Here is a 26,552-nt window from a genome sequence, read left to right as displayed (position 1 = left end):
CGGATCCACCAATGGTGTTTGTTTGTATTGTAGCGTCCCGGAAAAGATTTCTGGGAATTTGTTCTGTAGTGTTTGTGTTGTGTTGCGGTGCAAATATTCTTCCAAAATGTGTTTGTCGTCGTGGTTTAGCGGGGTTTCACCATATTGTCAGGTTTAAACATCTATGATATATATTAAAACAGACAAGAAGCAAGGAAATAAACAGACAGGATTACATTTTGCTCAATTTGAGTACAGTACAGTCTTCCACCACGCTCTAACGAAAAAATGTTCACGTCTCTTATTTTATTTGGATATTCCCTGTTTACATAACAACAGCTGTTTCTAGAGGACTGGCGGTATGTAAACAGCCATTGTTTTCGGTCACATTAACACAAAAGAAAAAGATCCCTCTGGCTTGGGCTGGTCCTGGATCGAGCTTGGGCAGGTCATGGATCATAATAGATAACCCCTCCCGTCTCCTCCCGCCGTACACAGTGGAATTTTCCAAGCCTTTGGCTTGGTGCAACAAAGACAGCTTTTGTCTGCTCACTGGGAACTCAGAGAACGGAAAGTTTTTTGATCATTTACATACAATTTTTCTGACACATATGGCACATATTTATGACAGTGTTGGCGTTGTTCATACTGACACCCTCAGTGTGACATGTATGGCTGTTGAGTAAGTATGCCATTCATTCACACGTGTGCATAAGTCAATATGTTTCTGTCATTCGTTCATTATCAGGCACAATGAAATTGTGGTTAGGCTTTGTTAATTATAGACTATATGATTTTTGACTTATTTATTATGTAAAAACGGACTAAACTTGCCGCTAGATCAGACTTGGGCATATTAATATTAACATGCGGCCCGTTAAGCTTTTCAATCTGGCCCGCCGGCAATTCCCAAATATTTTTTTTAGATCTTTAAGATGGAAAGTGTAGCTGCCATTATGATGTGCAGTGATGTTTTCTAACGACCGTAAGTCTTGAACTATACTAAGTCTTTCAATGGTTGGAATCTGCGCTTATGGATGATATACCAGTTACTATAGTAATCTAATTAGTTACTATGGTCATCTAATTAGTTACTATGGTAATCTACGTCACAGCAGCTCAGACGAGGCACCAAGCAGTGTGGGCGGGAAGCGTTTCCACAGACGTGGAAGGAGATTTTCACAACAAAGTTCTAAAGCTTAGTGATGTATCAGATATGTCAGATTGTAGGTGGGTTTATTTTGTACCCTTCGCGTTCATATTTCACTGTTTGTTGCATTTTTGTTGCGTTTCACTTGATTGTAAAATATGTCGATCGAAAGGGGATGTGACATTCATATTTTGTCAATATTCAGTGTTTTATCGTTCATAGAAAAATGTTAAATTCCATTACGTTTTTTAAGGCGGTCTGTCATGACGTTTTTAGCATTCAATCAGACATTATTGTGAGGTTTTGTATTAGTGTTCCTAAAAATAGATATGCCGGCCACTAGACACATTTTTGTCTCTAAATGTGGCCCCCAAGTCAAAATAATTGCCCAGGCCTGCGCTAGATTAACAACAAGAAGGTGGATTCATCAAAAATAATTGTAAAGATTGAAAGTTGCCATCAAACCCACGTGGGTGCTCGTGCCCCGAAGCACCCACGGTATTATCGGCGCCTATGCATGCGTTGTTGTAGGGAAGGAGCACTGTTTGTGTCCTGCTCGCACTTAAAGTCACTCGGTGTGATGGGTGGCACCCGAGGGACCTGAAGAGAGCGGATCGGGCTGCCTTGCCGGGTGACATGTCGATCGCATCTCCCTCTTCATGTCTCCGGGGGTCCCAGGAGGGAAATCATGCCTGCAGCTATTTTTTACTGCGGGTCTGCCATTGCTGCCTGTCCCCCTGGGGGTCTCTTTAATGGTGGCTCCAGCTCCCCCCCCCCATGCAACTTATCTATCGCCTGATTTCATCTTCTGACCCTCTTCTTTCATGGCACCTGTCCTGCTTCGATAACGGAGTGCATGACTTCCACTCAACCACCTAAAATAGAATTAGCTCAATGTCCTACATGTTTTCTTTTAGGAGCCAAATATTGGCATTGGAAAACTAATAAACAATCTTTATTTACGTAATTAAAAGCGCCCCCGATGGCGCTTCCGTGCACCCTTGATGTCGGTATTGATTTCCCCGGCTCTCCTTGGAGAACTGGAGGTTTTGGAGTGTGTGCAACCTGAGAAGTGTAGATGTACTGCAGCATGGCCGTCCCTCACTGTCTGCAGCTTGTTCCTCCCTGGAGATTGACTGCGAGAGGTTGTCTGGTCGTGACCTCAAAGAGAGTCTCTCCGACTCTCCCCGCCCTCTGCGGCCGAGATAAGCGGCAGTCGGGAAGAAAAACTCAAAAGTTTGAAGTGGTACCGTGGCAAGGCCAAAGCGTACGAAAATTGTCCAAGGCCCCCAAACATCTGAATAGGGTTGTACGGTATACCGGTATTAGCATAGTACCGCGATACTAATGAATCATATTCGGTACTATACCGCCTCTGAAAAGTACCGGGCCCCTGCGCCCTTGTTGCCCTCGTTGTCACGTTGTGTCATTGCTGGTTTTACGAGCAGAGGAGCATGTTCGGCAGCGCACAATCACAGAGTACTTACAAGCAGACACAGTGTGTAGACAGAAAAGGGAAAACGGACGCATTTTGGCTTAAAAACTAACGATAAAGGTTAAGTTATAACGCTGAAACGCCCTAAATCACTAATCCTCGCCTCCATGGCGACGAATAAAGTAAGTTTCTTACAAGTATCATTATCACTGCAGGACGAGGAATAGCTAAACATGCTTCACTACACACCGTAGCTCACCGGCGTCACAATGTAAACAAATGCCATTGGTGGATCTACACCACTGTAATGATACCAAGTACAGGAGCGTATGTAGTCGAAACTACTACGATTACATCGATATTTTTTAGCATCACAAAAAAGTTTTTTTTCGTTTAAAAAAAAAAAAATTAGATCATGTTTATAAACTCAGGAAATATGTCCCTGGACACATGATGACTTTGAATATGACCAATGTATGATCATGTAACTACTTGGTATCGGATTGATACCTACATTTGTGGTATCATCCAAAACTAATGTAAAGTATCAAACAACAGAAGAATAAGTGATTATTACATTTTAACAGAAGTGCATATAGAACATGTTAAAAGAGAAAGTAAGCAGATATTAACAGTAAATGAACAAGTAGATTAATAATTCAATTTCTACCACTATATATATATATATATATATATATATATATATATATATATATATATATATATATATATATATATATATATATATATATATATATATATATATATATATATATGTCATGCATATGTCAGCAGCTAAATTAGGAGCCTTTCTTTGTTTACTTACTACTAAAAGACAAGTTGTCTTGTATGTTCACTATTTTATTTGAGGACACACCTGCAATAAGAAACATATGTTTAATGTACCCTAATATTTTTTGTTAAAATAAAGCCAATAATGCAATTGTTTGTGGTCCCTTTATTTAGAAACGTACCAAAAAGTACCGACATACATTTTGGTACCGGTATATTTCACATTTCACTCATTTAATCAAACTCCTTGTCAATATTCAAACCGTTCTTACTGTTCATTCAAACATATTTGTGCAATCTTTCTAAAAAGTTTGGGCGAAAGCATTTGAGGGCCATTCACACACAATTTTGCCAGAAATTGAATGTTCTATTTGTAGTTACAATTATCACTTTTGACTGCTTTATCATGCATGTGCTAATGTGTTATTTTGTATAGACAGGTTTTAATAGTTGCTTTTGGTGGTAATTAGACACCCTTGGTAAGAATAATTTGTGCAATGCATCTTATTAATACCTCTGTGGTCTCTGGCGTCTATTATGATCCACAAGGTGCATACTGTAAGTATGTACAAGAAGTATTAAGTCCTTTTGGGTTATTTGCTCAATTGGGGCTTGGTCTAAGAGTCTTTCGAGATTCGAACCCTCGGTCTCCTCCGGCCAACATGCTACCCGCGAGGCCATCGCGTGGCTCGTTGTGCTTTCTTCCTTTTTTTGTGTTGCCATCCTGACAAATTGGTGCAAAGGATGAACGCGTGTTGTCTCACTTAGCTCCTTGGTGTGTGTCATTTGCACATTCTCACCTGTGTGTAATAACAGCGGAACAACCAAGTGTGCAATTATCACTGCCGCTGTAAGTATGCCGCTTTTTATTTATTTATACATTTTTACTTCTACTTTTACATTGTGAGTTTGCTGTTTTTCTTTGATGTTGGGAAAACAGGTTGATTTTTCTCTTGTAGTCGGTTGGTTTTCCAGCATGTCTCCTGGGTCTGCCACTCAAGGCAATAGAGGAAGATGCAGAGCTGGTTGTTTGCGGGGAGCTTGTTAGGTAACCCAGTGGTGTTGTTTTTGAGACGAACGTTAGGAGGATTTTGTGTATGCATAACAACACAATGAATGTTTGAGTCACTCTTGCATTATTCCTACTAAGTCGTGTATAAATGCGGAACAACAAGTGGAAAAACATGCTTTTATACAGGCAGTGCAGGTGTACCTCAACATTTCATAACCATAAGATGACTCACAGCCAATTAGTTATGCTTAATGGCGATTGGTTCGACCCAAAATTGTGTGCAGATTCAGCGAGATACACGATATTGCCAAAAGTATTTGGCCACCCATCCAAATGATGACCCGGTGTATAAAATCAAGCACTTTTTCTAAAAACATGTGTGCAAGAATGGGCCGCTCTCAGTGATTTCCAGCGCGGAACTGTCATAGGATGCCACCTGTGCAACAAATCCAGTCGTGAAATTTCCTCGCTCCTAAGTATTCCGAAGTCAACTTTATTATAAGAAAAGTGAAGAGTTTGGGAACAACAGCAACTCAGCCACCAAGTGGTAGCCCACGTAAACTGACAGAGAGGGGTAAGCGGATGCTGAAGCGCATAGTGCAAAGACTTTCTGCACAGTCAGTTGCTACAGAGCTCCAAACTTCATGTGACATTCCAATTAGCCCACGTACAGTACGCAGAGAGCTTCATGGAATGGGTTTCCATGGCCGAACAGCTGTATCTAAGCCATACAGCACCAAGTCCAATGCAACGTGTGAGATGCAGTGGTGTAAAGCAGTGGTCCCCAACCACCGGTACCGGTCTGTGGACCGATTGGTACATTAAAAAAAAAAAAAAAAAAAAAGTTGTATTATTATTTTTTTTATTTTTATTAAATCAACATAAAAAACACAATATATACATTATATATCAATATAAATCAATACAGTCTGCAGGGATACAGTCCGTAAGCACACATGATTGTATTTTTTTATGACAAAAAAAAAATATATTTATATATATATTTTTTTTTTACTACCCAAAAAAAAAATATATATATATATATTTTTTTTTTTTTACTACAAATTTAGAAATAAGTTCATGTTTATAAACTACAAATTTAGAAATTAGATCATGTTTATAAACTCAGGAAATATGTCCCTGGACACATGATGACTTTGAATATGACCAATGTATGATCATGTAACTACTTGGTATCGGATTGATACCTACATTTGTGGTATCATCCAAAACTAATGTAAAGTATCAAACAACAGAAGAATAAGTGATTATTACATTTTAACAGAAGTGCATATAGAACATGTTAGAAATTAGATCATGTTTATAAACTACAAATTTAGAAATTAGATCATGTTTATAAACTCAGGAAATATGTCCCTGGACACATGATGACTTTGAATATGACCAATGTATGATCATGTAACTACTTGGTATCGGATTGATACCTACATTTGTGGTATCATCCAAAAGTCCGTAAGCACACATGATTGTATTTTTTTATGACAAAAAAAATATATATTTATATATATATTTTTTTTTTACTACCCAAAAAAAAAAAAAAATATATATATATACATTTTTTTTTACTACAAATTTAGAAATTAGATCATGTTTATAAACTAATGTAAAGTATCAAACAACAGAAGAATAAGTGATTATTACATTTTAACTGAAGTGCATATAGAACATGTTAGAAATTAGATCATGTTTATAAACTACAAATTTAGAAATTAGATCATGTTTATAAACTCAGGAAATATGTCCCTGGACACATGATGACTTTGAATATGACCAATGTATGATCATGTAACTACTTGGTATCGGATTGATACCTACATTTGTGGTATCATCCAAAAGTCCGTAAGCACACATGATTGTATTTTTTTATGACAAAAAAAAAATATATTTATATATATATATTTTTTTTACTACCCAAAAATATATATATATATATATATATATATATATATATATATATATATATATATATATATATATATATATATATATATATATTTTTTTTTTACTACAAATTTAGAAATTAGATCATGTTTATAAACTTTTTTTACTACCCAAAAAAAAAATATATATATATATATATTTATTTTTTTACTACAAATTTTCAAGCATTGACCGGTCTGCAAGTACAAAAAGGTTGGGGACCACTGGTGTAAAGCATGTTGCCACTGGATTCTAGAGCAGTGGAGACGCCTTCTCTGGAGTGTTGAATCACGCTTTTCCATCTGCCAATCTGATGGACCAGTCTGGGTTTGGAGGTTACCAGGAGAACGCTACATTTCGGACTGCATTGTGCCGAGTGAGAAATTTGCTGGAGGAGGAATTATGGTGTGGGGTTGTTTTTCAGGAGTAGGGCCTTGGCCCCTTAGTTCCAGTGAAAGGAACTTTGAATGCTCCAGGATACCAAAACATGTTGGACAATTCCATGGGATGGCACTTCAAGTTTGTATGTGAGTAAAGGCAGGTGGCCAAATACTTTTGGCAATATAGTGTATGTCCGATATTTACAGTGGTTGTTTTAAAAAATTGCTTTGAGCTAAGTGAGAAATTTCAGGTCAATCTTATGTATGAGGGCTCAAACTTTGAGGTTTAAAAACCACTCCACCGTGTGGCGTATTTGTCAGAGAAATAATGGCACAGGCAACATGTTGTGTGTTCAGGGATGGAAGATTTAGCGTGGCATGGCAACATGGCCTCGGGTAAATTAGAGCCTTCAATCCCCCAGGCGGTACTGCATCAAAAAGCGACATCAGTGTGTAAAGGATATCACCACAAGGGCTCAGGAACACTTCAGAAAACCACTGTCAGTAACTACAGTTGGTCGCTACATCTGTAATTGCAAGTTAAAACTACCATGCAGAGCCAAAGCCCTTTATCAACAACACCCAGAAACGCCGCCAGCTTCGCTGGGCCCGAGCTCATCTAAGATGGACTGATGCAAAGTGGAAAAGTGTTTTGTGGTCTGACAAGTCCACATTTCAAATTGTTTTTGGAAACTGTGGACGTCATGTCCTCCAGAACAAAGAGGAAAATAACCATCCGGATTGTTATAGGCGCAAAGTTGAAAAGCCAGCATCTGTGATGGTATGGGGGTGTATTAGTGCCCAAAGCATGGGTAACTTACACATCTGTGAAGGCACCATTAATGCTGAAAGGTACATACAGGTTTTAGAGCAACATATGTTGCCATCCAAGCAACGTTATCATGGACGCCCCTGCTTATTTCAGCAAGACAATGCTATGCCACATGTTACAACAGCATGGCTTCATAGTAAAAGAGTGTGGTGCATTATGAAGCCTAAAATATGACAACGGAGACCCCGGACAACTTAAGCTGTACATCAAGCAAGAATGGGAAATAATTCCACCTGAAAAGCTTCAACAATTGGTCTCCTCAGTTCCCAAATGTTTACTGACTGTTGTTAAAAGGAAAGGCCATGTAACACAGTGGTAAAAATGCCCCTGTGCCAACTTTTTTGCAATGTGTTGCTGCCATTAAATTCTAAGTTAATGATTATTTGCAAAAAAAAAAAAAAAAAAGGTTTCTCAGTTCAAACATTAAGTATCTTGACTTTGCAGTCTATTCAATTGAATATACGTTGAAATCAATGCATTCTGTTTTTATTTACGATTTACACAACGTGCCAACTTCACTGGTTTTGCGTTTTGTACATCAACAATATAATTTGCCTGAGGGGCTGGACAGGAAAAAAAAAAGAAAATCAAAATTTGATTTTTTTGACTCACTCAAATAAATTGCGATTCATTCGAATATCGATTTTTTTTTTTTTGGGACACTCCTACTTTTTAGTGCTTTATATTGTGTTCAAAGTGTACAAACTTTAACTAAAATGCGAACTTTTGTCCAGGCTGGAACCAATTTTTAATATTTATATAGTTTCTATGGAGAAATATGCTTCAATATACAAACATTTCTTAGCTAAGTTCCTAAATCGAAGCTCCACTGGACCACTCCATTTGTCATTATTGATCATTTTTTTCCCTCTTTTCATCACCGTGATGTATGCAAATGACAGAACGGGCTGTTGGTTCAGCAGTTTAGTGGTCTCCATCGGCGGGAATAAATGGGCGGCCACAAATGGGTGCTGCGGGGTTTGAGGCACGAGTCCCCGGGGAGCCTTATTTCACCGCCGAGGCGAGCACCAACGGGTCTCAGAGCAGGACTCTGCATACTGGAATATTAATGTGACGCTGAGGTGGCTCGGTTGGCATGGCGATGAGAGGCCGGGATTGAACCTTGATAGATTCAAGGACATGTCCAATACGTATTCAACGGCTAGACTAAATGCGCTAAAACCCGCCTCCCGCTATTTGGTTTAACATCTTATTTCCCACAAGGCCAGAGTGGCGGCGCACCGTTCACGGCTAGTCTCCACATACTGAGTGACAAGGAGCTGTCTTCAGGGGCCACTTTCAGGAACGTTAAGTTAGATTGGGTTCAACAAAAGCGACCTTGCATTTATTTTACTCCTAAACTATTCAGACAGGGGGGTGTTGCGTTTCCATAGTAACAATCACGGTGTCGTCTTGAATTCACGTCGGGTATATGTCACGTCTTTGTCTTCACATTTTGAACCGGTTATTATTTTCATTCGCTCAACAAATTAATCTGGCTTTTTTGAGATTGCCTGAATCAGTCCAAGAAGTGTTTTTCTTCTTGCTTGTAATAAAAAAAAATGTTTAAAGCAGGGATTTGATGATCCAGAACTATGCAGAAGAGCTCGCAGGGTCAGTTTCTGTAGTTCTTGGTGTTGCTTGGATGTCACGGCCACATTCTCACTGGGGAAAAATGCCTCTTTTAAAAAAAAGAGTATGAAAAGGGTTTTTGTTTGTTTGCTTGTATTGAGCGAAAAAAGTCAACATTGCCTTGGTAAGAGTTCCTCAAATAAGACATTTTATTTAGGCTTTAAAAAATGAATAGTGATCTTGAAATTAGCAATTAAAACCAACTATTGGTTATACTACAGTATACTAATAAAGTATATGATCTTGCATTCCTTCATACTTCCGGTAAACATGCCGTTTGGACTAGAGATGTCCGATAATGGCTTTTTTGCTGATATCCCGACATTGTCCAACTCTTAATTATCGATTCCGATATCAACCGATACCGATATATACAGTCGTGGAATTAACACGTTATTATGCCTAATTTTGTTGTGATGCCCCGCAGCAATTTTATGGATTTTTCTTCGCTAACGGCCATAATGTTTGGTATTCAACAAACAGCCTTCACAAAACGCCGACAGACACTGAACATGTGCGTTATTGTTTCTGCAAGGGCGCCGACTTTTGAAAGAGTTCACCCTCTGCAGGTTAAACATATACTTCTTGTTTTATGCCTTGAACCGGAAGTATATCCTGTTTTGTCAACTATTTGTCAGGATTTTTCACTAATCACTCCAAGCAACATTTATAAGTTTTACAATATAACTACAACTGTTTATACTTACTAAACTGTGTGCTGTCTATAGAGTGCTTTCATGCATAAGTGTCCTAATGTAATGACGCTAGTGTCGTTAGGATTAGCAAAAGTGACAGACTGAAAATATGTGTTATTGTTTGTGCTATGGTGCCATCTTTTGGACGAGTTTGCTCACTCCAGGTGCTGAGGGTTGAACGTCTACATTATGTCCTTCCGGTTGTGCCTTGAACCGGAAGTATAAGTGCCATTCTTTCTACTAGTCGTCCATAGCATTTCTACCCGTATGGTTTCGTCACCTATTACTCCAAGCGGTGTTTGTATGTTTTATAATATAACTAAAACAATTCATACTTACTAAACGTTCACGTTTGATAGTAGTGTTTTCATGCATATTTGTACGTGAAGTCGTAACATACCGTAATTTCCGGACTATAAGCCGCTACTTTTTCCCCTCGTTCTGGTCCCTGCGGCTTATACAAGGGTGCGGCTTATTTACGGCCTGTTCTTCTCCGACACCGACGAAGAGGATTTTGGTGGTTTTAGTACGCAGGAGGAAGACGATGACACAATGATTAAAGACTGACTTTTCATATACCGGTAGGCTGGTTATTTTGATAACGTACAGGCGAGCACTTTGTATTACTTTGCACCGTTGTATTATTTGTACTCTGCATGAATGCTGTTTGCCATGTCAAAGATGTGAAAGTTTGATTGAATGATTGAAAGATTTATTGTTAATAAATGGGACGCTTTGCGTTCCCAAACAGTCATCTCTGTCCCGACAATCCCCTCCGTGGTAGCAGGAACCCCTATATACTACGGTAATTACACATCAAAACCCTGCGGCTTATAGTCGGGTGCGGCTTATATATGGAGCAATCTGTATTTTCCCCTAAATTTAGCTGGTGCGGCTTATAGTCAGGTGCGGCTTATAGTCCGGAAATTACGGTAACTAATCTAGCGTCGTTGGCATTAGCTAATATGCTAACACGTTTAACAAGCGTCTGTGTTAGTACTATTAACTTACAATGGCATTCTTTTTGTATTGTTACACTTTCAGAAATTCCTCAGTAAACTCATTAAAATGTCACCGTGAAGTTATTGAGCCTGTTTAGCTGATTAGAGAGCTTGACCAGCTCAGTGGCCTAGTGGTTACAGTGTCCGCCCTGAGACTGGGAGGTCGTGAGTTCAAACCCCGGCTGAGTCATACCAAAGACTATAAAAATGGGACCCACTGCCTCCCTGCTTGGCACTCAGCATCAAGGGTTGGAATTGGGGGATAAATCACCAGAAGATTCCCGAGTGCGGCACACGCTGCTGCTCCTCCCTGCTCCCCTCACCTCCCAGGGGGTGAACATGGGGATGGGTCACATGGAGAGGACACAATTCACCACACCCAGTGTGTGTGTGACAATCGTTGGGACTTTAACTTTAACGGGTCCATGACTACTGTTTTGTTTGATAAGCCGTTTTACACACATCGTTTGGAAACAATTAAGGTATGTCAATAAACATTTAAAAAATATTTCGGCTTATGGTCTGGTGCAGCTAATGTACTGTATGTAAAAAAAAATATATATATTCTCAAATTTGGTGAGCGGCTTAAATACAGGTACTTTTAAAAGCCTGAAAACTACGGTATGTTCCTCCTTGAAAGCTTACTTAGCAGATATTTTTCTCGACCAATTAAAAAGTCTGCTCTGCATGCAAACACCATTGTGACAACTCTTTTAGTAAGTAACTAAAGGAATATTGCTGGAAAGAGTGAATGGATATCACACCTGCACCCATTTTAATTAGAGATATCCGATATTCCGATATTGTCCAACTCTTAATTACCGATTCTGATATCAACCGATACCGATATATACAGTCGTGGAATTAACACATTATTATGCCTAATTTTGTTGTGATACCCCGCTGGATGCATTAAACAATGTAACAAGGTTTTCCAAAATAAATCAACTCAAGTCATGGAAAAAAATGCCAACATGGCACTGCCATATTTATTATTGAAGTCACAAAGTGCATTATTTTTTTTTAACATGCCTCAAAACAGCAGCTTGGAATTTGGGACATGCTCTCCCTGAGAGAGCATGAGGAGGTTGAGGTGGGCGGGGTTGGGGTATCGGGGTTGAGGTTGGGGGGTAGAGGGTAGGGGGTATGGGGGGGGTATATTGTAGCGTCCCGGAGAGTTAGTGCTGCAAGGGGTTCTGGGTATTTGTTTCTGTTGTGTTTATGTTGTGTTACGGTGCGGATGTTCTCCCGAAATGTGTTTGTCATTCTTGTTTGGTGTGGGTTCACAGTGTGGCACATATTTGTAACAGTGTTAAAGCTGTTTATACGGCCACCCTCAGTGTGACCTGTATGGCTGTTGACCAAGTATGCTTTGCATTCTCTTGTGTGTGTGAAAAGCCGTAGATATTATGTAATTGGGCCGGCACGCAAAGGCAGTGCCTTTAAGGTTTATTGGCGCTCTGTACTTCTCCCTACGTCCGTGTACCACTCCGTACAGCAGCCTTTTAAAAAGTCATACATTTTACTTTTTGAAACCGATACCAATAATTTCCGATATTACATTTTAAAGCATTTATCGGCCGATAATATCGGCAGTCCGATATTATCGGACATCTCTAATTTTAATAATTGCCATCCGATCTTTAAGCTATTCCGCTGGCCCATTTAACTCCAACCACCCTCCACCGTCGACGGTGCAAATCCTTAAAAGGCTCGCATTTACCCGACAAATAACCCAAGTCACGTTTCTTTCACTTTCGCCACGGAATTAGGTGCCAACAATGGGGCCTGCCATTCAACTAAGTCGGGGATTTCATTTAAACATCCAATGAGAGGGAAATCATGAGGCGTGACGACGGGAGAGCGGAGCGGCGTGGCCGGTGTCTACCGCGGGATTAGACTTAAGCAACAAGTGCTCAAGGGGGGCTTTGCATCAAGCCCAGGAGCCTGTGACAATGAGGGCGGCCGGGCGTCTGTCGATCACGCCGCACTAAGCCCGGGCCCTTTGGGGAAGTAATGAGGTGCACATCGGCGCTTCTGCCACCAGGCTGGAGCATAAATACTCAGAGGCCTCGGCCCGCTTCTGCATGGGGTCCGCAGACCCATCATATTCCCGGGTTAACTCCCAGACTTGACCTCACACATGCCGACTAAAAGGGCATGATGGGGGCTTTGAGCCAGGCTGCATCCCTAGAGGGCTTTCTCTGCTCCGGTGCCAACCCCCCCGCCCCACGGGAGCTACCGCCCGACTCCAGGGCCCTGTCATGTGGCTTCCTCTACTGGCTAATGGAGCTGTCACATGGGGCGCCATGTCAGCGCCTATAACAGGACCTTCATTAGGGAGCGCTCCTATGACCAGAGGGTGCCCTTCTGACACTTTTCTGACACAGACCGGTAGACGGGCAAAGTCGGAACACGGTCTGCTGAATTTAGAAAAAAAGTGTTCCAATGTCAAACTGTGGCTTCCATTAACTATTTATAAAAATGCATTAAGCAAATGTTCTCCAATTAACACCTCTAATCAATTACCCATCAACTCTCCTATAGTTAAAATGCCAATGATAGTCACACACCCATGGTGTGGCAAAATTATTATCTGCATTTGACCCATCACCCTTGATCACCCCCTGGGAGGTGAGGGGAGCAGTGAGCAGCAGCGGTGGCCGCGCCCGGGAATCGTTTTGGTGATTTAATAGGTCCCATTTTTATAGTCTTTGGTATGACTCGGCCGGGGTTTGAACTCACAACCTACCGGTCTCAGGGCGGACACTCTAACCACTAAGCCACTGAGTAGGTTGCCTAGCAGTCTGTAAAAGTAGCCCAACCAATTTTATCTTTGGTAATAATGTTGCATGGATTATGTTTTACAGACAAGCCGCTTTCTTGCGGTTTGGTGGGCGGTCTTACGAGTCATACCAAAGACTATAAACATGGGACCCATTGCCTCCCTGCTTGGCACTCAGCATCAAGGGTAGGAATTGGGGGTTGATTCACCAAAAAAAATATTCCCGGGCGTGGCCACCGCTGCTGCTCACTGCTCTCCTCACCTCCCAGAGGGTGGAACAAGATGATGGGTCAAATGCAGAGGGTAATTCCACCCCACCTAGAGTGTGTGTGACTATCAGTGGTACTTTAACATTCATCATCAAGGGTTGGAATTGGGAGTTAAATCACCAAAAATTGATTCCCGGGCGTGGCCACCGCTGCTGCTCACTACTCCCCTCACCTCCCAGGGGTTGGAACAAGATGATGGGTCAAATGCAGAGGGTAATTCCACCACACCTACAGTGTGTGTGTGACTTGCAGTGGTACTTTATTTTTTAAGCATCAAGGGTTGGAATTGGGAGTTAAATCACCAAAAAATGATTCCCGGGCGTGGCCACTACTGCTGCTCACTGCTCCCCTCACCTCCCAGGGGGTGATCAAGGGTTATGGGTCAAATGCAGAGGGTAATTCCACCACACCTAGTGTGTGTGTGTGACTATCAGTGGTACTTTAACTTTCAGCATCAAGGGTTGGAATTGGGGGTTAAATCACCAAAATGACTCCCGGGCGCGGCCACCGCTGCTGCTCACTGCTCCCCTCACCTCCCAGGGGGTGGAGCAAGATGATGGGTCAAATGCAGAGGGTAATTCCACCACACCTAGTGGGTGTGTTTGTGACTATCAGTGGCACTTTAACTTTCAGCCTCAAGGGTTGGAATTGGGGGTTAAATCACCAAAAAAATATTCCCGGGCGTGGCCACCGCTGCTGCTCACTTCTCCCCTCACCTACCAGGGAGTGGAACAAGATGACGGGTCAAATGCAGAGGGTAATTCCACCACACCTAGTGTGTGTGTGTGACTATCAGTGGTACTTGAACTTTCAGCATCAAGGGTTGGAATTGGGAGTTGAATCACCAAAAAATGATTCCCAGGCGTGGCCACTGCTGCTGCTCACTGCTCCCCTCACCTCCCAGGGGGTGGAGCAAGATGATGGGTCAAATGCAGAGGGTAATTCCACCACACCTAGTGGGTGTGTTTGTGACTATCAGTGGCACTTTAACTTTCAGCCTCAAGGGTTGGAATTGGGGGTTAAATCACCAAAAAAATATTCCCGGGCGTGGCCACCGCTGCTGCTCACTTCTCCCCTCACCTACCAGGGAGTGGAACAAGATGACGGGTCAAATGCAGAGGGTAATGCCACCACACCTAGTGTTTGTGTGTGTGTGTGCGTGTGACTATCAGTGGTACTTGAACTTTCAGCATCAAGGGTTGGAATTGGGAGTTAAATCACCAAAAATTGATTCCCGGGCGTGGCCACCGCTGCTGCTCACTACTCCCCTCACCTCCCAGGGGGTGGAACAAGAAGATGGGTCAAATGCAGAGGGTAATTCCACCACACCTACAGTGTGTGTGTGACTTGCAGTGGTACTTTATTTTTCAGCATCAAGGGTTGGAATTGGGAGTTAAATCACCAAAAAATGATTCCCGGGCGTGGCCACTACTGCTGCTCACTGCTCCCCTCACCTCCCAGGGGGTGATCAAGGGTTATGGGTCAAATGCAGAGGGTAATTCCACCACACCTAGTGTGTGTGTGTGACTATCAGTGGTACTTTAACTTTCAGCATCAAGGGTTGGAATTGGAGGTTAAATCACCAAAATGACTCCCGAGCGCGGCCACCGCTGCTGCTCACTGCTCCCATCACCTCCCAGGGGGTGGAGCAAGATGATGGGTCAAATGCAGAGGGTAATTTCACCACACCTAGTGGTTGTGTTTGTGACTATCAGTGGCACTTTAACTTTCAGCCTCAAGGGTTGGAATTGGGGGTTAAATCACCAAAAAAATATTCCCGGGCGTGGCCACCGCTGCTGCTCACTTCTCCCCTCACCTACCAGGGAGTGGAACAAGATGACGGGTCAAATGCAGAGGGTAATTCCACCACACCTAGTGTTTGTGTGTGTGTGTGTGTGTGTGTGTGACTATCAGTGGTACTTGAACTTTCAGCATCAAAGGTTGGAATTGGGAGTTGAATCACCAAAAAATTATTCCCAGGCGTGGCCACCGCTGCTGCTCACTTCTTCCTTCACCTCCCTGGGGGCGGAACAAGATGACGGGTCAAATGCGGAGGGTAATTCCACCACACCTAGAGTGTGGGTGACTATCAGTGGTACTTTAACTTTCAGCATCAAGGGTTGGAATTGGGGGTTAAATCACCAAAAAAATGATTCCCGGGCGTGGCCACCACTGCTGCTCACTCCAAGGGGTAGATCAAGAGTGATGGGTCAAATGCAGAGAATAATTTCACGACACCTAGTGTGTGTGTGTGACAATCATTGGTACTTTTAACTTTAACTTTAATTTACGTGGCTCCACCTCGACAGCGTCTTTTTTTAGCGCTTACTGACAGACTAAGTTCAAACTATTAGAAATGGCAACAGCGGAGGATGCATGTGCCTGTACGAGCCAGTCTGCCCCACAACAAGAGGAGAGCGAAAAATATGTCGGACTACGATGATAGGTAAATCTCGAGCAATTATGGATAATCCGCTGACCTCACCAATGGTCCAAACTAGAGATGTCCGATAATAGCGGGCTGCCGATATTATCGGCCGACTAATGCTTTAAAATGTAATATCGGAAATTATCGGTATCGGTTTCAAACAGTAAAATGTATGACTTTTTAAATCGCCACTGTACGGAGTGGTACACGGACGTAGGGGACCAGGGAGAAGTACAGAGCACCAATAAACCTTAAAGGCACTGCCTTTGCGTGCCGGCCCAATCACATAGGTGAATGTTAGGCTTAATTGGTCAACAGCCATACAGGTCACACTGAGGGTGGCCGTATAAACAGCTTTAACGCTGTTACAAATATGCGCCACACTGTGAACCCACACCAAACAAGAATGACAAACACATTTCGGGAGAACATCCGCACCGTAACACAACATAAACACGACAGAACAAATACCCAGAACCCCTTGCAGCACTAACTCTTCCGGGACGCTACAATATACACCCCCCCGCTACCCCCCTACCTCAACCCCGCCCACCTCAACCTCCTCATGCTCTCTCAGGGAGAGCATGTCCCAAATTCCAAGCTGCTGTTTTGAGGCATGTTAAAAAAAATAATGCACTTTGTGACTTCAATAATAAATATGGCAGTGCCATGTTGGCATTTTTTTCCATAACTTGAGTTGATTTATTTTGGAAAACCTTGTTACATGCCGCAGGGTTCAAAGCGTAGGGAAACGGTATGTACTTATATAACCGTTTTGTTATGCTTTGCTTTCCGTGAGGAAAACAAAGACAACAATATGATGTAGATGATCAGAAAAAGTAAGGGGATTAAAAGACCCATATTATTGTATTTCTTAAAGAATTTTAAATATTTATTTGAGATCCCACAAAAGTTTACCCGTCTCCGATATCGTGTCTCGAAGAAGAAGCGCCCTCAAACACAAACATTCTAATCTAGATTGTTTTCCCTGGTTGGAAGGACATTGCAAGGTCGTCGCTTTAAGACGACCCCCCCCCACCCCTTTTCGGAGGACACTGCAGCAAATTCCTTTCCCATATCTCATGGACACACTTGTTGGTTGTTGACTTTTGTTGGACTGACTGGCTGTGTTATCGCAATAACACCGAGGTCGAGGAGCAAAGTGACTCTTCGGGCTTACCCACACTTACCGCACCCCCTTTATCTCTTCGCCCCCCATGGTGGCGTCAGCTTTGGGCTGTTGTGTGCCGTTATATGTATATATGTGCTTTTTTTTTTCCAGGTCTCAAACTGAGCCCCTCTACCCATAGTACTTTAGTCTGGAACTTGCTTTTTATTGCTTCTTACTTATGTCCTCCCTTTTTTGGCGACCCATCGGTGTTCCCGTTCTGCCAATGTCTGGTCTTAGACCGGTTTGTTCTGAAAATCCCAGCTAGCAATTTGATTGTGTCGCTCCACAGTCATGGTTTCTCCCACAAACAATGTCCTGACTGACTCATGCTAATTGGAAATATTGCATTTTTCAAATTCGCATAACTGCTTAGCACCAAATGCTCCTTACAAATACCTCAACAAATGTCTATTTGTCAGTATTTGAATTTAATTGTGATTGTGACCGATTGTCAGGCTCCATTTTCACTCTTGGTCACCATCCAATGGTGTGGCTCTTAGTAGTATCCAGTGTGCTGTAGGGTTGTACGGTGTACCGGTATTAGTATCGTACCACAATACTAATGAATCATATTCGGTACTATACCGCCTCTAAAAAGTACCGGTAGTTTTTTACAAGTATCATCCCTGCAGGACGAGGAATAGCTAAACATGCTTCACTACACACCGTAGCTCACTGGCGTCAAAATGTAAACAAACGCCATTGGTGGATCTACACCTGACATCCACTGTAATGATACCAAGTACAGGAGTGTATCTGCCAGATACTACTATGATTGCGTCTATATGTTTTAGCATCACAACATCTTCTTTCGTTTTTTTAAAGTTTACATTATGTTTATAAAGTCAGGAAATATGTCCCTGGACACATGAGGACTATGAATATGACCAATGTATGATCCTGTAACTACTTGGTATCGGATTGATACCCAAATTTGTGGTATCATCCAAAACTAATGTAAAGTATCAAATAACAGAAGAATAAGTGATTATTACATTTTAACAGAAGTGTAGATAGAACATGTTAAAAGAGAAAGTAAGCAGATATTAACAGTAAATGAACAAGTAGATTAATCATTCATTTTCTACCACTTGTCCTTAATAATGTTGACAAAATAATAGAGTGATAAATGACACAATATGTTACTGCATATGTCAGCAGCTAAATTAGGAGCCTTTGTTTGTTTACTTACTACTAAAAGACAAGTTGTCTTGTATGTTCACTATTTTATTTAAGGACATAATTGCAATAGTAAACATATGTTTAATGTACCCTAAGATTTCTTGTTAAAATAAAGCCAATAATGCCATTTTTTGTGGTCCTCTTTATTTAGAAAATACCGAAAAGTATCAACATAATTTTAGTGCCAGTACCAAAATATTGGTATGGGGACAACACTAGTGTGCAGTATACCAGGTTTCATAATATCGGACTTTTAGTACAATACTTTGACTTAGACAAAGGATGGAAAGGGTAAGGATGGAAAGAATAATGCATGTATAAAGTAGACTAATGCAATACAAGGCAAGATGAGCGGCCGTGTCACATTAATTGCTTATCCTGATCATTGTAAGAGCCTTTAATTATCACATTCATGTAGTCTGTGGAAATCAACCATGTATCAGTTATGGTCCTCCCGTCATTGTTTCATTGGTATCTCACCTGAGCGGCAGCACGTTTCAGCGTTCACACCCGAGGGGAATGGCATTTTTTATGTGTTTTTTTTTCAGGATGGCGTTGTAGAAACCCAAGGACGTGCGGCATTGCACCCAAAAGGCCGCGCTATCATAAAACAGCATTTTGAGTCTTTTGTTGTGTTGCAGGCTCGACAAAGACCCAGGGTCCTCCCGTCTGCACGGCCCGACCGATGCTAAAACTCATCTTATCGGCTGCTTTTTGCATGCTTGGAAGCAATTAAGCGCTTCATTATGCAGATTAAGTGCACTAATTGCCTCACGTTTGCTAATTGATTACAAGATACGCCATAGGGCCGGCGCTGGGCTCGGCTCCTTCGAAGGGCCTTTTCCGAGCGCCGTTTGCGAGGAGATTAATGGCGGCGACAACGGCGCCGAGCGTGTCACTCCGCACTCAACTTGGCACGTTGTTTTTTTTAATTTTTGAGGCACAATGGGGAAAGGCTGGAACCAGCTCTCTAATTAAAACGAATGTGTGACAGTCAGAAAGACTAACAATTACAAACGGCAATCTGATGGCAGTCAACAGGGGAGTCTCCATTAATTGGCAAAATGAGGCTCATCAATCACCCAGAGGGGGGTGTGCTGCACAGGCCGGGTCTTGTCAGAGTCGCCTAGTGTGTGGGGGGGGGGGAGCAGCGTGATGCGCATCCCAGGGACGGAGTCATGCAGAGAGAGAACATTCTCGTTCTCTCCCCAACTCTTTTTCTCACCACAGGAGGCCTTCAGTGCCCGCGATTTTGACACTTTGTTTTTTCCGTTCCCTCGTTGCCATTTCCAGACGGCGGATTGGCCGCCGTTCTGTGCCAGTCAGGGCTGAGACAGGATTGTCAAAACACATCGGAGAGTGTATTCTCTGCTGGTGACATTGGCTGAGAGGCTTGTGACGCCATGCAGACCTTGTTGATAATGTTGTATTTAAAATTAAGTGAAAATACCAAACACTGACATTCATATTCGGCGTTTTTTATGTTGTTTCTAGGGCTGGGCGATATGGACGAAAAAGTATATCTCGATATATTTTTTACTTAAACTCGATATTCAATACATATATACACTCAATTTTGAGTGATATTGAGCGAAATTGAAGTGAATGACAACTGTACTGTAAACAGTCAGTGGCACTTTTATTAACCCAGTTAGTCAATATGGGTATTAACTAGAGATGTCCAATAATGGCTTTTTTGCCGATATCCGATATTGTCCAACTCTTAATTACCGATTCCGATATCAACTGATACTGATATATACAGTCGTGGAATTAACACATTATTATGCCTAATTTTGTTGTGATGCCCCGCTGGATGCATTAAACAATGTAACAAGGTTTTCCAAAATAAATCACAAAAAAAAAAAAAAAAAAAAAAAAAAAAATCAACTCAAGTCAGTGTTTCCCATAAACTGCCAAGATACCTGTGGTGGTGGGGGCGTGGATATGGGCGTGGTCAACATGACATCATCTAGTAATTTGCATAATTTACTACAATGATATGATTTTCTCTAAAAAGGTTCAAAAAATGTATACTTACTAATTAATAACAGTTTTTTTTAAACGTCCATCCATGCATCCATTTTACAATATAATTACAACACTTTATGTACATATTTATATACAGATTTGAACAATAAGTTATTCACTGAAATATAATTATTAATTGTGGTTCTTACAAAAAACATATCTTATAAAATATAAAAGCTAAAATGTCTCTTAAAGCTCTGCCCCTTTAATTAGTGCATACTAAATAATTTAACTTTAGCCTACTACTACAACCATATTATTTACCAGCAACATAAAGTGAAACAGAGGCAGAAGTGTCCTGCCACAGTCAGTAACAAATAAACAGAAAACAGTAGTGGTCAAATACAAATAAGGCAACAAGAGAAGTATCCTACACTTCTCTTTTGTAAAGTAAATCTGAACAGCCTATATGGGCATCTACATCAACTATATGATTTGCCTGAGAAGCTGGACAGGACAAAAAAAAATAAAAAATGTGGCGGACGTAATTATTTCGTAGCGGGCCGCCACAAATAAAGAATGTGTGGGAAACACTGCAAGTTATGGAAAAAAGTGCCAACATGGCACTGCCATATTTATTATTGAAGTCACAAAGTGCATTATTTTTTAAAACATGCCTCAAAACAGCAGTTTGGAATTTGGGACATGCTCTACCTGAGATAATCCTGATACCCACTACAACTGTGGGAAATACTATACTTTGACTTTCACAAAGTGCATTATTTTTTTATTTTTCGTAAACATGCCTCAAAACAACAGCTACAAAAACAATGAAGGTACACAGCTTCAGTCCAGAGTATACTAGAGCAGTGTTTTTCAACCTTTTTTGAGCCAAATCACATTTTTTTCATTGAAAAACTCCTGAGGCACACCACAAGCAGAAATCATTAAAAAACGAAACTCAGTAGCCGATATTGACAATAAAAAGTAGTTCTCGCAATTGTTGGATATAAATTCAAACCATAACCAAGCATGCATCACTATAGCTCTTGTCTCAAAGTAGGTGTACTGTCACGACCTGTCACATAACGCCGTGACTTATTTAGAATGTTTTGCTGTTTTCCTGTGTGTAGTGTTTTAGTCCTTGTCTTGCGCTCCAATTTTGGTGTTTTTTTCCTGTTTTGTTGGTATTTTCCTGTTGCAGTCTCATGTCTTCCTTGAGCGCTATTCCCCGCACCTGCTTTGTTTTCGCAATCCAGACTATTTAAGTTGTGCGGACGCTTTCCTTCTTTGTGGGGACATTGTTGATTGTCATGACATGTACGGATGTACTTTGTGGACGCCGTTTCTGCTCCACACGCTGTAAGTCTTTGCTGTCGTCCAGCATTTTGTGTTTTGTTTACTTTGCAGCTAGTTCAGTTTTAGTTTCGTTTTGCATAACCATGCCTTAGCTTCAATGCCTTTTTCTGTGGTATAGCTCGGTTGGTAGAGCGGCTGTGCCAGAAACTTGAGGGTTCCAGGTTCGATCCCCGCTTCCGCCATCCTAGTCACTGCCGTTGTGTCCTTGGGCAAGACACTTTACCCAACTGCTCCCAGTGCCACCCACACTGGTTTAAATGTTACTTAGATATTGGGTTTCACTATGTAAAAGAGCTTTGAGTCACTAGAGAAAAGTGCTATGTAAATATACTTCACTTCTTAGTGCACTCACCTTTTGTTTATTTTTGGTTAAAGCATAAGATACCTGCACGCTGCCTCCCGCTGTCGTCTGCATATTGTTATCACGACACAACGTGTTTCCGACATCTACAAAGCAATTAGCTACCCGCTGCCACCTACTGATATGGAAGAGTATTACACGGTTACTCTGCCGAGGTCTAGACAGCACCGACACTCAACAACGTCACATTATTTACGGATTATAATTACTTGTGTGCAAAAAAATTTTTTAACCCAGTTAGGTGAAATTACATAATCTCACACGGCACACCAGACTGTATTTCACGGCACGCTAGTGTGCCGCGGCACAGTGGTTGAAAAACACTGTACTAGAGTAATAAAGTAAACAATAACATAGTCCTCCTTTAGTGCAAGACTGCCTGGCATACTGTATAACAGGGAATTATACACTGGGCTCACATCCATCTTCCGCTTGTATTCATCGTGTATCTCCATATGATTCTTGAAGAGGTTGGAGATCAAATTGCTCGTATTAAAGGAAGACGTCTTAGTTCCTCCTTGCATAACCAACTTTTTGCAGTCATTGCAAATTGCCAGTTTGGTATCCGTCAGAGACACTTTAAAATAATCCCAAACCATAGACAAGGTGTCGTTAGTCAGTCACCGAGCGAGCTCGCTTGTTAGCCACGGCTACAGCACCGGCAACAACACACTCTTGTTGTTGTTATGCTGCGCTCGCGGCGGTTTGATGAGGTCATCAAGCGTCGCCAGTAAACCTCTCATGCTGCAGTCGTCAACTCCTGTGTTGTGTGTGGGAGAAAGGACAGGGGAGGGGCTGCTGACTGGGAGACGCATCTGCTCTGTACTTCTTCTTACGTCCATGTTCCGCTCCGTAGAGCGGCGTTTTAAAAAGTCATTAATTGTACTTTTTGAAACCCATATCGATAATTTCCGATATTAAATTTTAAGCATTTATCGGCATATCTAGTATTAACAGCACAGAAAAGAAACAGTGTAAGTAGCACAGCATTACATAACATACATAAAATAGAAAAACAAATAATGTATGAATAAAATATAAATATAGTCTTCCTTCATAAAATAAATAACATAGCTGTGCAAATAATACAACATGTATCAAACTAAGATAAAACATACATTTGCAGGCAGGCGCTTTTTAATTCCCAGTCGACGATGTAACGGTTATGGTTTAAGAGGAAACAAACATGCAAAACACAGCAAAAATAAAAGGACAGCAAGAAGAGGGGACTGACGGGTAGAGTAAAGATGGCATAAACAATAAGACAAGCAGCAAAAGTACTAAGACGATAGGCTGGTACCTCATTTAAGAGGGGACAGGTGGAAAAAAGTGAGAATACAGCAATGAGAGAATGCACTGAGTAGGGGACAGAGAAAAGAGAGAAATGAGAACAGAAAAATAAGAAAAGACAACAACACTGACTAGTAGTACTTAATTGAAGAGGGGACAGAGGGAGGACAACAACAATATTAAAAAGACAACATTAACAACAGTGACTAGTAGTACTTACAAGAAGAGGGCACAGAAGAAGAGAGAAAGGAAACCAGAGCAATAAGAAAATACAACATTAATACTAACTAGGAGTACTTAATTGAAGAGGGGACAGAGGTTGGAAAACAACAATAATAAAAAGACAACATTAACAACACTGACTAGTAGTACTTACAAGAAGAGGGCACAGAAGAAGAGAGAAAGGAAGCCAGAGCAATAATAAAATACAACATTAACAATAACTGGGAGTACTTAATTGAAGAGGGGACAGAGAAAGGAGAACAGAGCAATGAGAAAAGACAACATTGCCAACACTAACAAGTAGCACTTACCTGAAGAGGGGACAATGCAAGAGAAAAAGGAAAACAGTGCAATAATGAAAGACAACAACATTAACAACACTGACTAGTAGTACTTACCCGGAGAGGGGACAGAGAAAGAAAAACAGATCAATAAGGAACATATAAGGACATTACCAACACTAACTAGTAGTAATTACCTGAAGAGTGGATAGAGGAAGAGAGAAAGAACAGAGCAATGAGAAAAGACAACACTGAGTAGTAGTACTTACCTGACCAGGGGACAGAAAGGAGAACAGAGTAATAAGAAAATACAACAGCATTAACAACACTGAGTAGTAGTACTTAATTGAAGAGGGGACAGAGGAAGGAAAACAGCAATAACGGAAGAGAACATTAACAACACTGACTAATTGTACTTACCTGACGAGTAGACGGAGAAAGGAGAACACAGCAATAAAAAAAGACAACATTAACAGCACTGAGTAGTAGTACTTACCTGAAGAGGGGACAGAGAAAGGAGAACAGAGCAATAAGAACATATAACAACGTTAACACTGGGTATTAGTACTTACATGAAGAGGGGACACAGGAAGAGAAAAAGGAGAACAGAGCAATAACGAAATTCAACATTAACAACACTGAGTAGTAGTACTGAATAAGGAAAATATAAAAATATTACCAACACTAACTAGTAGTAATTACCTGAAGAGGGGATAGAGGAAAAGAGAAAGGAGAACAGTGCAATAAGAAAAAACAACATTAACACTGACTAGTAGCACTTAATTAAAGAGGGGACAGAGAAAAGAGAACAGAGCAATAACGGAAGACATTAACACTGACTAGTAGTACTTAATTGAAGAGGGGACGGATGGGGGAAACAGCAATAACAAAAGACAACCCCTGACTTGTAGTACTTACCTGAAGAGGGGACAGAGGAAGAGAGAAAGGAGAACAAAGCAATAATAATATACAACAACATTAACACTGACTATAAGTACTTACCTTAAGAGGGGACTGATACATAGAAAATACAACAACATTAACATTGAGTAGTAGTTGTTAATCGAAGAGGGGACAGATGAAGGATAACAGAGCAATAAGAAAATACAACATTAACAACACTGACTAGTAGTACATACCCGGAGAGGGGACAGAGAACGGAGAACAGAGCAATAACGAAAGACAATATTAACACTGACTAGTAGTACTTAATTGAAGAGGGGACAAAGAAAGGAGAACAGAGCAATAAGAAAATACAACATTAACACTGACTAGTAGTACTTAATTGAAGAGGGGAAAGAGAAAGGAAAACAGCAATAAGAATAGACAACATTAACAACACTGACTAGTAGTACTTAATTGAAGAGGGGACAGAGAAAGGAGAACAGAGCCATAAGAAAAGACCACATTAACACTGACTAGTAGTACTTAATTGAAGAGGGGACAGAGAAAGGAGAAGAGAGCAATAACGAAAGACAACATTAACACTGACTAGTAGCACTTACCTGAAGAGGGGACTGAGGAAGAGAGAATGGAGAACAAAGCAATAATAATATACAACAACATTAACACTGAGTAGTAGTACTTAATTGAAGAGGGGACAGAGAAAGGAGAAGAGAGCAATAACGAAAGACAACATTAACACTGACTAGTAGCACTTACCTGAAGAGGGGACTGAGGAAGAGAGAATGGAGAACAAAGCAATAATAATATATAACAACATTAACACTGAGTAGTAGTACTTAATTGAAGAGGGGACAGAGAAAGGAGAAGAGAGCAATAACGAAAGACAACATTAACACTGACTAGTAGTACTTACCTGAAGAGGGGACAGAGAAAGGAAAACAGCAATAAGAATAGACAACATTAACAACACTGACTAGTAGTGCTTAATTGAAGAGGGGACAGAGAAAGGAAAACGGCAATAAGAATAGACAACATTAACAACACTGACGAGTAGTACTTAATTGAAGAGGGGACATAGAAAGGAGAACAGCAATAAGAAAAGACAACATTAACAACTCTGACTAGTAGTACTTACCTGAAGAGGGGACAGAGAAAGGAGAACAGAGCAATAACGAAAGACAACATTAACACTGACTAGTAGTACTTAATTGAAGAGGGGACAGAGAAAGGAAAACAGCAATAAGAATAGACAACATTAACAACACTGACTAGTAGTACTTAATTGAAGAGGGGACATAGAAAGGAGAACAGCAATAAGAAAAGACAACATTAACAACTCTGACTAGTAGTACTTACCTGAAGAGGGGACAGAGAAAGGAGAACAGAGCAATAACGAAAGACAACATTAACAACACTGACTAGTAGTACTTGATTGAAGTGGGGACAGAGAAAGGAGAACAGAGCAATAACGAAAGACA

General features: G+C 41.0%; 1 protein-coding gene across 4 annotated transcripts in view; it reads left to right on the top strand.

Annotated features, from left to right (window-relative positions):
* The window catches only part of diaph2 (diaphanous-related formin 2), a 1,018,926-nt gene that overhangs the window by 727,325 nt on the left and 265,049 nt on the right, over positions 1–26,552 (top strand). The gene's annotated exons all lie outside the window — the stretch shown is intronic.

The sequence above is a fragment of the Entelurus aequoreus genome, linkage group LG28 (genome assembly GCF_033978785.1).
Source record: "Entelurus aequoreus isolate RoL-2023_Sb linkage group LG28, RoL_Eaeq_v1.1, whole genome shotgun sequence".
Taxonomy (NCBI): domain Eukaryota; kingdom Metazoa; phylum Chordata; class Actinopteri; order Syngnathiformes; family Syngnathidae; genus Entelurus; species Entelurus aequoreus.
The sequence above is the reverse complement of the archived record's forward strand: the minus strand, read 5'-3'. Positions and strand labels throughout refer to the sequence as shown.